General features: G+C 62.2%; 3 non-coding genes across 3 annotated transcripts in view; all 3 read left to right on the top strand.

Annotated features, from left to right (window-relative positions):
- The first annotated feature begins 10,018 nt into the window (after nt 1–10,018).
- LOC142794394 (small subunit ribosomal RNA) lies at nt 10,019–11,833 on the top strand. Its single transcript, XR_012892307.1, has one exon. It is a non-coding gene; the product is annotated as a small subunit ribosomal RNA (ribosomal RNA).
- A 1,719-nt stretch (nt 11,834–13,552) lies between these two features.
- On the top strand, nt 13,553–13,705 carry LOC142794398 (5.8S ribosomal RNA). Its single transcript, XR_012892310.1, has one exon. It is a non-coding gene; the product is annotated as a 5.8S ribosomal RNA (ribosomal RNA).
- A 1,154-nt stretch (nt 13,706–14,859) lies between these two features.
- Nucleotides 14,860–15,000, top strand: part of LOC142794396 (large subunit ribosomal RNA) — a 4,026-nt gene continuing 3,885 nt past the window's right edge. The window contains exon 1 of the ribosomal RNA XR_012892309.1: nt 14,860–15,000. This exon is cut by the window's right edge and continues 3,885 nt beyond it. This is a non-coding gene — a ribosomal RNA (large subunit ribosomal RNA).

Here is a 15,000-nt window from a genome sequence, read left to right on the forward strand (position 1 = left end):
TCGGCTGTGCCTGGCTGGCGGCCCACTCACTCGATCGCCATGTCTGTTTGCCACAGTTTTCCCGGTGGTGCCGCACCCGGGCTCGCCCCGGCTGACGCAGTTTTCGCGCCGCCCCGGCTGACGCGGTTTCGTGCCGCCCCGGCAGACGCGGTTTTCGCGCCGCCCCGGCTGACGCGGTTTCGTGCCGCCCCGGCAGACGCAGTTCGGACTTAGCACTTTTCGGCTGTGCCTGGCTGGCGGCCCACTCACTCGATCGCCATGTCTGTTTGCCACAGTTTTCCCGGTGGTGCCGCACCCGGGCTCGCCCCGGCTGACGCAGTTTTCGCGCCGCCCCGGCTGACGCGGTTTCGTGCCGCCCCGGCAGACGCGGTTTTCGCGCCGCCCCGGCTGACGCGGTTTTTGCGTCGCCCCGGCTGACACGGTTCGGACTTTGCACTTTTCGGCTGTGCCTGGCTGGCGGCCCACTCACTCGATCGCCATGTCTGTTTGCCACAGTTTTCCCGGTGGTGCCGCACCCGGGCTCGCCCCGGCTGACGCAGTTTTCGCGCCGCCCCGGCTGACGCGGTTTCGTGCCGCCCCGGCAGACGCGGTTTTCGCGCCGCCCCGGCTGACGCGGTTTCGTGCCGCCCCGGCAGACGCAGTTCGGACTTAGCACTTTTCGGCTGTGCCTGGCTGGCGGCCCACTCACTCGATCGCCATGTCTGTTTGCCACAGTTTTCCCGGTGGTGCCGCACCCGGGCTCGCCCCGGCTGACGCAGTTTTCGCGCCGCCCCGGCTGACGCGGTTTCGTGCCGCCCCGGCAGACGCGGTTTTCGCGCCGCCCCGGCTGACGCGGTTTCGTGCCGCCCCGGCAGACGCAGTTCGGACTTAGCACTTTTCGGCTGTGCCTGGCTGGCGGCCCACTCACTCAATCGCCATGTCTGTTTGCCACAGTTTTCCCGGTGGTGCCGCACCCGGGCTCGCCCCGGCTGACGCAGTTTTCGCGCCGCCCCGGCTGACGCGGTTTCGTGCCGCCCCGGCAGACGCGGTTTTCGCGCCGCCCCGGCTGACGCGGTTTCGTGCCGCCCCGGCAGACGCAGTTCGGACTTAGCACTTTTCGGCTGTGCCTGGCTGGCGGCCCACTCACTCGATCGCCATGTCTGTTTGCCACAGTTTTCCCGGTGGTGCCGCACCCGGGCTCGCCCCGGCAGACGCGTTTTTTTTTTTCTTTCGCCCCGGCTGACGCAGTTTTCGCGCCGCCCCGGCTGACGCGGTTTCGTGCCGCCCCGGCAGACGCGGTTTTTTGCGCCGCCCCGGCTGACGCGGTTTTTGCCGCCCCGGCTGACGCAGTTCGGACTTAGCACTTTTCGGCTGTGCCTGGCTGGCGGCCCACTCACTCGATCGCCATGTCTGTTTGCCACAGTTTTCCCGGTGGTGCCGCACCCGGGCTCGCCCCGGCTGACGCAGTTTTCGCGCCGCCCCGGCTGACGCGGTTTCGTGCCGCCCCGGCAGACGCGGTTTTCGCGCCGCCCCGGCTGACGCGGTTTCGTGCCGCCCCGGCAGACGCAGTTCGGACTTAGCACTTTTCGGCTGTGCCTGGCTGGCGGCCCACTCACTCGATCGCCATGTCTGTTTGCCACAGTTTTCCCGGTGGTGCCGCACCCGGGCTCGCCCCGGCTGACGCAGTTTTCGCGCCGCCCCGGCTGACGCGGTTTCGTGCCGCCCCGGCAGACGCGGTTTTCGCGCCGCCCCGGCTGACGCGGTTTCGTGCCGCCCCGGCAGACGCAGTTCGGACTTAGCACTTTTCGGCTGTGCCTGGCTGGCGGCCCACTCACTCGATCGCCATGTCTGTTTGCCACAGTTTTCCCGGTGGTGCCGCACCCGGGCTCGCCCCGGCAGACGCGTTTTTTTTTTTCTTTCGCCCCGGCTGACGCAGTTTTCGCGCCGCCCCGGCTGACGCGGTTTCGTGCCGCCCCGGCAGACGCGGTTTTTTTGCGCCGCCCCGGCTGACGCGGTTTTTGCCGCCCCGGCTGACGCAGTTCGGACTTGGCACTTTTTGGCTGAGCCTGGCTGGTGGCCCACTCACTCGATCGCCATGTCTGTTAGCCACAGTTTTCCCGGTGGTGCCGCACCCGGGCTCGCCCCGGCTGACGCAGTTTTCGCGCCGCCCCGGCAGACGCGGTTTTCGCGCCGCCCCGGCTGACGCGGTTTTTGCCGCCCCGGCTGACGCAGTTCGGACTTGGCACTTTTTGGGCTGAGCCTGGCTGGCGGCCCACTCACTCGATCGCCATGTCTGTTTGCCACAGTCTTCCCGGTGGTGCCGCACCCGGGCTCGCCCCGGCAGACGCGTTTTTTTTTTCTTTCGCCCCGGCAGACGTGGTTCCCCCCCCCCCCCTTTTCGCTCGCCCCGGCTGACGAGGTTTTCGCGCCGCCCCGGCTGACGCAGTTTTCGCGCCGCCCCGGCTGACGCGGTTTCGTGCCGCCCCGGCTGACGCGGTTTTCGCGCCGCCCCGGCTGACGCGGTTTTTGCGTCGCCCCGGCTGACACGGTTCGGACTTTGCACTTTTCGGCTGTGCCTGGCTGGCGGCCCACTCACTCGATCGCCATGTCTGTTTGCCACAGTTTTCCCGGTGGTGCCGCACCCGGGCTCGCCCCGGCTGACGCAGTTTTCGCGCCGCCCCGGCTGACGCGGTTTCGTGCCGCCCCGGCAGACGCGGTTTTCGCGCCGCCCCGGCTGACGCGGTTTCGTGCCGCCCCGGCAGACGCAGTTCGGACTTAGCACTTTTCGGCTGTGCCTGGCTGGCGGCCCACTCACTCGATCGCCATGTCTGTTTGCCACAGTTTTCCCGGTGGTGCCGCACCCGGGCTCGCCCCGGCTGACGCAGTTTTCGCGCCGCCCCGGCTGACGCGGTTTCGTGCCGCCCCGGCAGACGCGGTTTTCGCGCCGCCCCGGCTGACGCGGTTTCGTGCCGCCCCGGCAGACGCAGTTCGGACTTAGCACTTTTCGGCTGTGCCTGGCTGGCGGCCCACTCACTCGATCGCCATGTCTGTTTGCCACAGTTTTCCCGGTGGTGCCGCACCCGGGCTCGCCCCGGCAGACGCGTTTTTTTTTTTTTCTTTCGCCCCGGCTGACGCAGTTTTCGCGCCGCCCCGGCTGACGCGGTTTCGTGCCGCCCCGGCAGACGCGGTTTTTTGCGCCGCCCCGGCTGACGCGGTTTTTGCCGCCCCGGCTGACGCAGTTCGGACTTAGCACTTTTCGGCTGTGCCTGGCTGGCGGCCCACTCACTCGATCGCCATGTCTGTTTGCCACAGTTTTCCCGGTGGTGCCGCACCCGGGCTCGCCCCGGCTGACGCAGTTTTCGCGCCGCCCCGGCTGACGCGGTTTCGTGCCGCCCCGGCAGACGCGGTTTTCGCGCCGCCCCGGCTGACGCGGTTTCGTGCCGCCCCGGCAGACGCAGTTCGGACTTAGCACTTTTCGGCTGTGCCTGGCTGGCGGCCCACTCACTCGATCGCCATGTCTGTTTGCCACAGTTTTCCCGGTGGTGCCGCACCCGGGCTCGCCCCGGCTGACGCAGTTTTCGCGCCGCCCCGGCTGACGCGGTTTCGTGCCGCCCCGGCAGACGCGGTTTTCGCGCCGCCCCGGCTGACGCGGTTTCGTGCCGCCCCGGCAGACGCAGTTCGGACTTAGCACTTTTCGGCTGTGCCTGGCTGGCGGCCCACTCACTCGATCGCCATGTCTGTTTGCCACAGTTTTCCCGGTGGTGCCGCACCCGGGCTCGCCCCGGCAGACGCAGTTTTCGCGCCGCCCCGGCAGACGCGGTTTTCGCGCCGCCCCGGCTGACGCGGTTTTTGCCGCCCCGGCTGACGCAGTTCGGACTTGGCACTTTTTGGGCTGAGCCTGGCTGGCGGCCCACTCACTCGATCGCCATGTCTGTTTGCCACAGTCTTCCCGGTGGTGCCGCACCCGGGCTCGCCCCGGCAGACGCGTTTTTTTTTCTTTCGCCCCGGCAGACGTGGTTCCCCCCCCCCCCCTTTTCGCTCGCCCCGGCTGACGAGGTTTTCGCGCCGCCCCGGCTGACGCAGTTTTCGCGCCGCCCCGGCTGACGCGGTTTCGTGCCGCCCCGGCTGACGCGGTTTTCGCGCCGCCCCGGCTGACGCGGTTTTTGCGTCGCCCCGGCTGACACGGTTCGGACTTTGCACTTTTCGGCTGTGCCTGGCTGGCGGCCCACTCACTCGATCGCCATGTCTGTTTGCCACAGTTTTCCCGGTGGTGCCGCACCCGGGCTTGCCCCGGCAGACGCGTTTTTTTTTTTTCTTTTCGCCCCGGCTGACGCAGTTTTCGCCCCGCCCCGGCTGACGCGGTTTCGTGCCGCCCCGGCAGACGCGGTTTTTTGCGCCGCCCCGGCTGACGCGGTTTTTGCCGCCCCGGCTGACGCAGTTCGGACTTTGCACTTTTTGGCTGAGCCTGGCTGGCGGCCCACTCACTCGATCGCCATGTCTGTTTGCCACAGTTTTCCCGGTGGTGCCGCACCCGGGCTCGCCCCGGCAGACGCGTTTTTTTTTTCCTTCGCCCCGGCAGACGTGGTTCCCCCCCCCCCCTCCGTCTTTCTTTTTGTTTTTTTTTTTCGCCGCGGCTGAAGTGGATTTTTCGGTGCCTCGACGCCCCGGTAGTCGCGGTTTTTCCGTTTCCGCACGGCCCCGGCTGACGCTGCTCGGTCACAGTCGCCTTTTGTGAGGATTGCAGACTTCTTGAGCGCGGGTGTTTTTTTTTTGTTGTTGTTGTTGTTTTATTACGCATTCGCTCCAGCAGACGCTGTTTAGACTTTTTGTTTCCTCTTTTATCCTGCGACGAGGTGACGAGGTTTATTCGGTGCCCCGCCGCCCCGGCTGAAGTGATTTTTCCTGTCCCGTGCCGCCCCGGCTGACGCGGTTGGGACTTCGCGTTTGTTCGGCCGCCACGGGTTTTGGCGCACTCGCTCGGTTGCTTGTTGTTGCCACTTGTTGCGAACCCAGGTTTCTTGAGCGAGCGCGGGCGTTTTTTCTTCCTTTCTTTCTTTGTTCTATGTGTTAGCGAATCGGCCTTTAATATCACACGAGGACTCACAACCAACAATTTTCAGTTTGAAGTGTAAAAAATCTGCAGGTGTTGACGTAACTGACTTGCCCCGTACCCTTGAGTACATCCATGAAGTTCTCGTAGTACTACTAAATCGCATTATTCCAAGTGGAGAAATTCCCATAAACTTGCAAACCTCTACACGAAAATCGGTGCGCGTGATAAAGTTGAAAATTATCGTCCGATATCAAATGTGCCTTCTATAACACAAATTCTAGGAAAAAAAAAAAAAAAACACTTGTTCGCCGTTCTCTGCGCCGTGACTGGCAGCACTCCGGCGAAGCGAAACGGGGTCGATTCGAGCACGATATCGGCGTCTTTCGACGTGCTCGCCGGCGACCGTCGCACGAGTACGTCGCACGAGCGCGTCTGCCGGGGCGCCGTTTGCGAAGCCGACGCAAAAGTGGGAACCGCCGCTCGGATGATCGCCGCTTTCGGCAGAGTGAGTGTTGGCACTCCGGGGAAGCGAAACAGCGTGAATGCGCCCACGAAATCGGCGTATTTTGAAGTGCCCGCCGGCGACCGTCGCACGAGTACGGTAAACCGCGTCAGCCGGGGCGTAGTTCGGGACGCCGACGAAAAAGTGGGAAGCGCAACTCGGATCTTCGCCGTTTTTGCAGGAGTGAGTGGCGGCCCTCCTGCGAGACCAAGAAGCATCGATTCGTGCACGAATTCGGCGCCTTTCGACGTGATCGCCGGCGACCGTCGCTCGAGTAGGGCAAACCGCGTCTGCCGGGGCGGGCTTCGGGACGCCGATGCGAAAGTGGGAAACGCTGCTCGGATGTTCGCCGTTTTTGGCCGAGTGAGTGCTGGCACTCGGGCGAAGCCAAACGGGGCCGATTACGGCACGATATCGGCGTCTTTCGACGTGCCCGGCGGCGACCGTCGCACGAGTACGGTAAACCGCGTCAGCCCGGGCGGAGTTCGGGACGCCGATGCGAAAGTGGAGAACGCCGCTCGGATCTTCGCCGTTTTTGGAGGAGTGAGTGGCGGCACTCCGGAGAAGCCAAGGAGCGCCAATTAGCGCACGATATCGGCGTCTTTCGACGCGCTCGCCGGCGACCGTCGAACGAGTAGGGCAAACCGCGTCTGCCGGGGCGGGGTTTACGACGCCGACGCAAAAGTGGGAACCGCCGCTCGGATGTTGGCCGTTTTTGGCAGAGTGAGTGCTGGCACACCGGCGACGCGAAAGAGCGCGAAAGCGCCCACGAAAGTGGCGTATTTGGACGTGCTTGACGGCGACCGCTGCAGGAGTACGAAAAACCACGTCAGCCGGGGCGAGCGACCCACGGCGGTCTGGGTGCTTATCGCTGCTATTATAGGGGCACCCCGGCAGACGCAGAAAAAAAAAATTTTTTTTCGACCTTCTTTTTTGCTGGTCGAGCTCGGGTAACCCAGGTCGCAATGGGAGCCGCGCACGAAAGCGGCGTCGCGAGACGCGTTCGCGGTCGCTAGTCGCACGAGCTCGGCAACCGCGTCAGCCGGCGCGGAGTTCGGGATGCCGACGGCTAAGTGGGTACCGCTGCTCGGATGTTCGCCGTTTTTGGCCGAGTGAGTGCTGGCACTCCGGCGAAGCGAAACGGGGCCGATTCGGGCACGATATCGGCGTATTTCGACGTGCTCGCCGGCGACCGTCGCACGAGTACGGCAAAGCGCGTCTGCCGGGGCGAGGTTTGCGATGCCGACGAAAAAGTGGGAAGCGCCGCTCGGATCTTCGCCGTTTTTGCAGGAGTGAGTGGCGGCCCTCCTGCGAGACCAAGAAGCATCGACTCGCGCACGATATCGGTGTCTTTCGACGTGCCCGCCGGCCACCGCCGCACGAGTACGGCAAACCGCGTATGCCGGGGCGGGGTTGGCGACGCCGACGCAAAAGTGGGAACCGCCACTAGGATGTTCGCCGTTTTTGGCAGAGTGAGTGCTGGCACACCGGCGACGCGAAAGAGCGCGAAAGCGCCCACGAAAGTGGCGTATTTGGACGTGCTTGACGGCGACCGCTGCAGGAGTACGAAAAACCACGTCAGCCGGGGCGAGCGACCCACGGCGGTCTGGGTGCTTATCGCTGCTATTATAGGGGCACCCCGGCAGACGCAGAAAAAAAAAATTTTTTTTCGACCTTCTTTTTTGCTGGTCGAGCTCGGGTAACCCAGGTCGCAATGGGAGCCGCGCACGAAAGCGGCGTCGCGAGACGCGTTCGCGGTCGCTAGTCGCACGAGCTCGGCAACCGCGTCAGCCGGCGCGGAGTTCGGGATGCCGACGGCTAAGTGGGTACCGCTGCTCGGATGTTCGCCGTTTTTGGCCGAGTGAGTGCTGGCACTCCGGCGAAGCGAAACGGGGCCGATTCGGGCACGATATCGGCGTATTTCGACGTGCTCGCCGGCGACCGTCGCACGAGTACGGCAAAGCGCGTCTGCCGGGGCGAGGTTTGCGATGCCGACGAAAAAGTGGGAAGCGCCGCTCGGATCTTCGCCGTTTTTGCAGGAGTGAGTGGCGGCCCTCCTGCGAGACCAAGAAGCATCGACTCGCGCACGATATCGGTGTCTTTCGACGTGCCCGCCGGCCACCGCCGCACGAGTACGGCAAACCGCGTATGCCGGGGCGGGGTTGGCGACGCCGACGCAAAAGTGGGAACCGCCACTAGGATGTTCGCCGTTTTTGGCAGAGTGAGTGCTGGCACTCCGGCGAAGCGAAAGAGCGCGAATGCGCCCACGAAAGTGGCGTGTTTGGACGTGCTTGACGACGACCACCGCAGGAAAACGAAAAACCACGTCAGCCGGGGCGAGCGACCCATGGCGGTCTGGGTGCTTATCGCTGCTATTATAGGGGCACCCCGGCAGACGCAAAAAAAAAAAAAATTTTTTTTCGACATTCTTTCTTGCTCGTCGACCTCGGGTGACCCAGGTCGCAGTGGGAGCCGCGCACGAAAGCGGCGTCGCGAGACGGCTTCGCGGTCGCTAGTCGCACGAGCTCGGCAACCGCGTCTGCCGGGGCGGAGTTCGGGACGCCGACGGCTAAGTGGGAACCGCCGCTCGGATGTTCGCCGTTTGTGGCCGAGTGAGTGCTGGCACTCCGGCGAAGCCAAACGGGGCCGATTCCGGCACGATATCGGCGTCTTTCTACGTGCTCGCCGGCGACCGTCGCACGAGTACGGCAAAGTGCGTCTGCCGGGGCGGGGTTTGCGACGCGTACGCAATAGTGAGAACCGTCGCTCGGATGTTCGTCGTCTTTCGCCGAGCCAGTGCTGGCACTCCGGCGAAGCCGAACGGAGCCGATTCGGGCACGATATCGGCGTCTTTCCACGTGCTCGCCGGCGACCGTCGCACGAGTACGGTAAACCGCGTCAGCCGGGGCGGAGTTCGGGACGCCGATGCGAAAGTGGGAAGCGCCGCTCGGATCTTCGCCGTTTTTGGAGGAGTCAGTGGCGGCACTCCGGTGAAGCCAAGGTGCGCCAATTCGCGCACGATATCGGCGTCTTTCGACGTGCCCGCCGGCCACCGTCGCACGAGTACGGCAAACCTCGTCTGCCGGGGCGGGGTTTGCGACGCCGACGCAAAAGTGGGAACCGCCGCTCGGATGTTCGCCGTTTTTGGCAGAGTGAGTGCTGGCACTCCGGCGAAGCGAAAGAGCGTGAATGCGCCCACGAAAGTAGCGTATTTGGACGTGCTTGACGGCGACCGCCGCAGGAGTACGAAAAACCACGTCAGCCGGGGCGAGCGACCCACGGCGGTCTGGGTGCTTATCGCTGCTATTATAGGGGCACCCCGGCAGACGCAGAAAGAAAAAAAAAAAAATGGGGACATGGCGTGCGTCACCGTGCGGCTTCGCAGCGTTGCCGAAGTCGCCGAGCCCTTCGACTGAGCCGAACGGCGGACAGGGAACGTTGGTCGGCCGTTCTAACCTGTCGGTGCCACGCCGAGACGTCGTTAAGGAAAACCGCGTCGTGGGCCTCTACGACGCCGTCGAGTCGTTGTACGTTTGGTGTCCAGCGTGTCGGCGGCGAGTAGCGGACACGTCGTTCACGACTTCGGTCTTTCGCAGTCGACGCGAACTTGCGGAGAGTCGTGGTGCCTCACGTTTTCGGCAGAAACCGCGGCGGAATTTTCCCGTGCGTGCGCGCACGACCTCGGTGCTGTGCCGTCAGCGTAGTGTTGCACAAACTCGTGGCCTACCCAAGGTGCGGTACGTTTGCGGCCGTATCCTCGGTGGGAATTTCGTGAGTAGGGTCGCAAATTCTACGACCTCGGCGGGTTTGAGAGCGACGTAGACTTGTGGCACGCTCAACGTGCCACACGTTTCGGGGCACACCCGCGGTGAAATTTTCTCGAGTACGCTCGTATTAGTGCCCAAGGAGGTCTGGGTACTTATCGCTGCTATTATGTGGGGGTTCTCGTGAGCGGCGTACGCGAAAGCGACCGGGTGTCTGATATGCGGCGGGCTTCGGCCTCGTCAAGCGTGTCCTCGGGTCTGCTCCAGGGGAATCCACGGCAGTCGTCTGCAGCCTCATCCGCTTGATGCGTTAGGGGCTGGTTGTCGGACGGTGCCGTTTTACCACGATATCGAGGTGTGTTCCGTGTCGTCCTCGGGCGATTCAGATGCGAAAGCGCCGAAGACGCGGGCGTGACCCGTCGTCTGGCGGCTTTGCAGTCTCGGCTCCGTTGCTAGTTCCGGCCGGTCCACCGACAGTGCAGCGGGCTTGGGCAACCCGCACGGCGCGACCGAGTCGATGCAACGAAAAAGAGCGAGCATGAACGTGCTTCTTGCCGCACGGCTCCCACTCGTCTTTCGGGAAGGTTGTGCCGTAGCGAGCTCGAACGCCGTCATCTCGGAGTGCAAAATAAGCGTGTTGGGGCGCCTGAAGGTGGCCTCCGCCGCACACAGACTGCGTCCGGCCCGCCGAAGGCGAGGACGGACGCGCAGTCGAACGATTACCTGGTTGATCCTGCCAGTAATCATATGCTTGTCTCAAAGATTAAGCCATGCATGTCTAAGTACATGCCGAAATAAGGCGAAACCGCGAATGGCTCATTAAATCAGTTATGGTTCCTTAGATCGTTTCTTCCTACTTGGATAACTGTGGCAATTCTAGAGCTAATACATGCAGTGAGCCTGGAGCCCTTTGGGTAACGGGTGCTTTTATTAGACCAAGATCGATCGGGTTTCGGCCCGTATTGTGTGGTGACTCTGGATAACTTTGTGCTGATCGCATGGCCACGAGCCGGCGACGTTTCTTTCAAGTGTCTGCCTTATCAACTTTCGATGGTAGGTTACTTGCTTACCATGGTTGTTACGGGTAACGGAGAATCAGGGTTCGATTCCGGAGAGGGAGCCTGAGAAACGGCTACCACATCCAAGGAAGGCAGCAGGCGCGCAAATTACCCACTCCCGGCACGGGGAGGTCGTGACGAAAAATAACAATACGGGACTCTTTTGAGGCCCCGTAATTGAAATGAGTACACTCTAAATCCTTTAACGAGGATCAATTGGAGGGCAAGTCTGGTGCCAGCAGCCGCGGTAATTCCAGCTCCAATAGCGTATACTAAAGCTGCTGCGGTTAAAAAGCTCGTAGTTGGATCTCAGTTCCAGACGAGTAGTGCATCTACCCGATGCGACGGCTCGGACTGAACATCATGCCGGTTCTTTCTTGGTGCACTTCATTGTGTGCCTCGAGATGGCCGGTGCTTTTACTTTGAAAAAATTAGAGTGCTCAACGCAGGCGAGTCGCCTGAATAAACTTGCATGGAATAATAGAACAAGACCTCGTTTCTGTTCTGTTGGTTTTTGGAATACGAGGTAATGATTAAGAGGGACGGACGGGGGCATTCGTATTGCGGCGCTAGAGGTGAAATTCTTGGACCGTCGCAAGACGAACTACTGCGAAAGCATTTGCCAAGAATGTTTTCATTGATCAAGAACGAAAGTCAGAGGTTCGAAGGCGATCAGATACCGCCCTAGTTCTGACCATAAACGATGCCAACCAGCGATCCGCCTGAGTTACTCAAATGACTCGGCGGGCAGCTTCCGGGAAACCAAAGTATTTGGGTTCCGGGGGAAGTATGGTTGCAAAGCTGAAACTTAAAGGAATTGACGGAAGGGCACCACCAGGAGTGGAGCCTGCGGCTTAATTTGACTCAACACGGGAAAACTTACCCGGCCCGGACACTGGGAGGATTGACAGATTGAGAGCTCTTTCTTGATTCGGTGGATGGTGGTGCATGGCCGTTCTTAGTTGGTGGAGCGATTTGTCTGGTTAATTCCGATAACGAACGAGACTCTAGCCTATTAAATAGGTGCGGGGTTCCCAGCACCTTACAACCTTCTTAGAGGGACAAGCGGCTCCTAGCCGCACGAAACAGAGCAATAACAGGTCTGTGATGCCCTTAGATGTCCGGGGCCGCACGCGCGCTACACTGAAGGAAGCAGCGTGTCTTTATCCCTGTCTGAAAAGACTGGGTAACCCGTGGAACTTCTTTCGTGATTGGGATAGGGGCTTGCAATTGTTCCCCTTGAACGAGGAATTCCCAGTAAGCGCGAGTCATAAGCTCGCGTTGATTACGTCCCTGCCCTTTGTACACACCGCCCGTCGCTACTACCGATTGAATGATTTAGTGAGGTCTTCGGACCGATGTCCGGCGCGGCCTTTCGGTTGCGCCGGTCTGTTGGAAAGATGACCAAACTTGATCATTTAGAGGAAGTAAAAGTCGTAACAAGGTTTCCGTAGGTGAACCTGCGGAAGGATCATTAACGGATTGTGAAGGGTGAGCGCCTCAGCTGCGTCTGCGCCCGACACTTTCTGCCGCTGACCCCGTTTGGACGCGGGGTCGGCTTTTCCCCACGGGGCTGCCTGAATGTGGAGCGGCACCCCGTGACAAATTGTTGCGCCCAGCGGACGCCAACACCGCGACCTTGGACGGTCGGCCAGGTGGCGGACGCGGGTACAAACGGCGCAACGCACTCATAGGTCGGCTTTCGACCCGCCACTGCACCGTGGCTCGAAGCGCTCGAAATGCGCGACCCGACCGCTGCGGGACCGCCTAGTACTGTAAACAGGAGCGGCGGAGCGCGAACGGCGAGTCGTGGTTACGTCGGTAGAAGGCGAGGCTGCGCGTTCCCGAAACGCCAGCCGAGTGCCCTCCCGACCGTTCGAGCGTGCAAGAACGAGACCCGACAATCGCGCGGCGACTGCCAAGTACGAGAGGAACGGCACAAGCGTCGGCGGTCGGTCAAGGAACTGGCGATGTGACGGGTCCGCTGTGCACCAGTGCATACCGTCCCGCCGTCCGCGGCAAGCGCCTCCGCGTCCTCGGGTGACGGAGGCTGCCGGTCGGTTCTTGCAGGCGAGGGATCTCGCTGGCACCGGTTCGCGTTGACGCGCGGCCGGTCATGGCACGGCGATGCGACGGCCGAGGTGCGCAGTACTCGATGGAGGAACCGCACGCTCCGATGACCGTCCCGCCCTCCGCGGCGTATGCGTACCGACCGTAATGGTTGCAGCAGCGCCGGCCGGCTTTTGAATTCGCCACACGAAACACGGTGCGAGATCGCGGTTAGGGGAGCGTCGACGTTGCCAGGCGTTTTGCTTGCTGCCGAGGGAAAGGCGGCACGGCCACGTCGCGCTCGTCGCGATTAGCGGGTCTGCGCGCTTTGGGAAGGTGCCGCAACGACTTGCCGAAAGAGGAAGCACGGAAGAACGAGGGACTTGGACGTCCCGACAATTGAACGCACTTGCGGCCAGGCCCTTGCTGGCTTCGTTCTTCCGCCTCGAGTAGGCTCGTACGCGGCTCCGGCGCCGAAAGTGGTCCTTGGCACCGACTTCGGTGGACGTGGGAAGTGCCGCGCAAGTACGGCGCGCCTGGCTCCACCTGTTGGCTAAAGTAGGCAGCCGGATCGGCATTTTGGTGTGCGGTGGCAAACCGTGGATGCGAAAAAAGCTTGTGCGATTTCGTGGAACAAAAAGCGGGGGTCCCCCTTTTTATGCGGAGGAGACCGACCCGCCTGCCGTGGTGAACCGCGACGCCACGGTAAAAACGGGAGAGGCTTGTCGATGGGACCGTGCATCCCGCGCTCCACGGAGGCCGGGAGGCGGCCGCCCGAGGAAATGTGTAGCCGTCGAGGCCCGCATCTGCGTGCACTCTTATCCAAATGGGTGTACCGCAGGCATTTTCTGGTTAGGCGGGCCAATGAGAGCGAGCACACAACGATACCTACGGGTCCGGCTTGGAGAACCGGCTTCGACGCCTCCCGAGTATTTATAGAGGGGTGGACCACGAAAGCACTCGCAAGTAGCGAAAGCGAAACGCCGTCCGAAACACACCGTTTGCTCGATTTGCGGCAGCCGAAAAAGGCGCGGCAGAGTTTTGGAGTCCAAGCGTGCGCTGAAAAGCGCCCTTCTTGGCCACTGTTTGGCCGAGTGCCAGAAACGTTTGGTTTTGACTGTACGGAATTGAACAAACACTTTTTCACGACTCTAAGCGGTGGATCACTCGGTTCTCGGGTCGATGAAGAACGCAGCCAGCTGCGAGACTTGGTGTGAATTGCAGGACACACTGAGCACTGATTCTTTGAACGCACATTGCGGCCTTGGGTCTTCCCTTGGCTTCGTCTGTCTGAGGGTCGGATCACATATCAAGAGAGCCTTCGGCGCACAAGGGAACGTGAGCCGTCGACTCGTTTTGACCGCGTCGGCAACACGGACAGCACGCTGAACACCTCACAGCGAGCGCCAACAGCGGCCACTCAAGGGCGAGACGGTGGCGACCGTCGTGCCAGAGCCCAACCGAAACGGGGGCGACCGACTGCATTGAGGATGTGGCACCTCGTTGAGACCGCCGCAGGACTTCGAGTCGGAAGGAAGCCTGCAGGGAAAGTGCGGTCGAGGTTGCGTACTCCTCTCTGCGACCGGGCGCGCAAGAGCTGCGAGAGCCACGGACGCGCAACTTTAACGCACGGTAAACACGAGGAGCGAAAGCCGGCCAGCAAAGCTTCTCCAGCCGTGCGCAAAGTGCGCGAGATCGCAGCCTTGCGTTGCGCTTGTTGCCCTCGAAGTAAGCAGGGTGTCCCGTAGACCGGGCGCTCGAACACGCTGCGGGGCCGTGCCTCCTCCAGGCTTTGCCGCGCGAACAGGGAACGTTCGCGCGCAAAGCGCAGGGAGGTGAGGAGGCTGCGCCCGACGTTTGCGGTTCGCTGCGTACGCGGTTGATGCGGAGAGCACGGCGCGACGACTTGCCGCGAAGCGGAAAAAGTCTCCCGCACGAGTTGGCGAAACGTTGGCGAAGCTTAAGGCGTTCTCGTCGTAGTCCGCCGTCGGTCTAAGTGCTTCGCAGTTCCCGTCCCGTTCAAAAAACTGGGCCACTCCAGTTGGGGCGGGGGCGACGCTACACGAGACGATGCCTCTCGCCAGGCTGCGTGGCTGCCCTTGCGGCGGCGGCGACTGGCCTCGGCGGTGTTTGGGCTTTCGACACGGTCGTTTATCACGCAACTGCTCGGACGACGCACGCGCGCAGCGGAATGCCGCTTGCCAGCCTTGTGAAGATGTGACCCTGTACAGGGTTGCGGGCGCACTTGGTAGGGCGTCGTACTCGGTTCGCGATGGGTTTACGAACGTGTCCCGTCACTTCCACGTCACACCGGTTGTGCGCCGCACGCGTGCAGCGGGGAAGCCGATTGCCAGCCTTGTGAAGAAGTGGCCCTGTACAGGGTTGCGGGCGCACTTGGTAGGGCGAGCGCACGCGGTCGTGCAGGAAGTTGATGGAAGCGAATGTATCCGCTGTCGACCTCAGATCAGGCGAGACAACCCGCTGAATTTAAGCATATCACTAAGCGGAGGAAAAGAAACCAACAGGGATTCCCCGAGTAGCTGCGAGCGAAACGGGACCGAGCCCAGCACCGAATCCCCCGTCCTTGCAGGCGGT

Source organism: Rhipicephalus microplus, unplaced genomic scaffold, assembly GCF_043290135.1.
Source record: "Rhipicephalus microplus isolate Deutch F79 unplaced genomic scaffold, USDA_Rmic scaffold_409, whole genome shotgun sequence".
NCBI classification, from domain to species: Eukaryota; Metazoa; Arthropoda; class Arachnida; order Ixodida; family Ixodidae; genus Rhipicephalus; species Rhipicephalus microplus.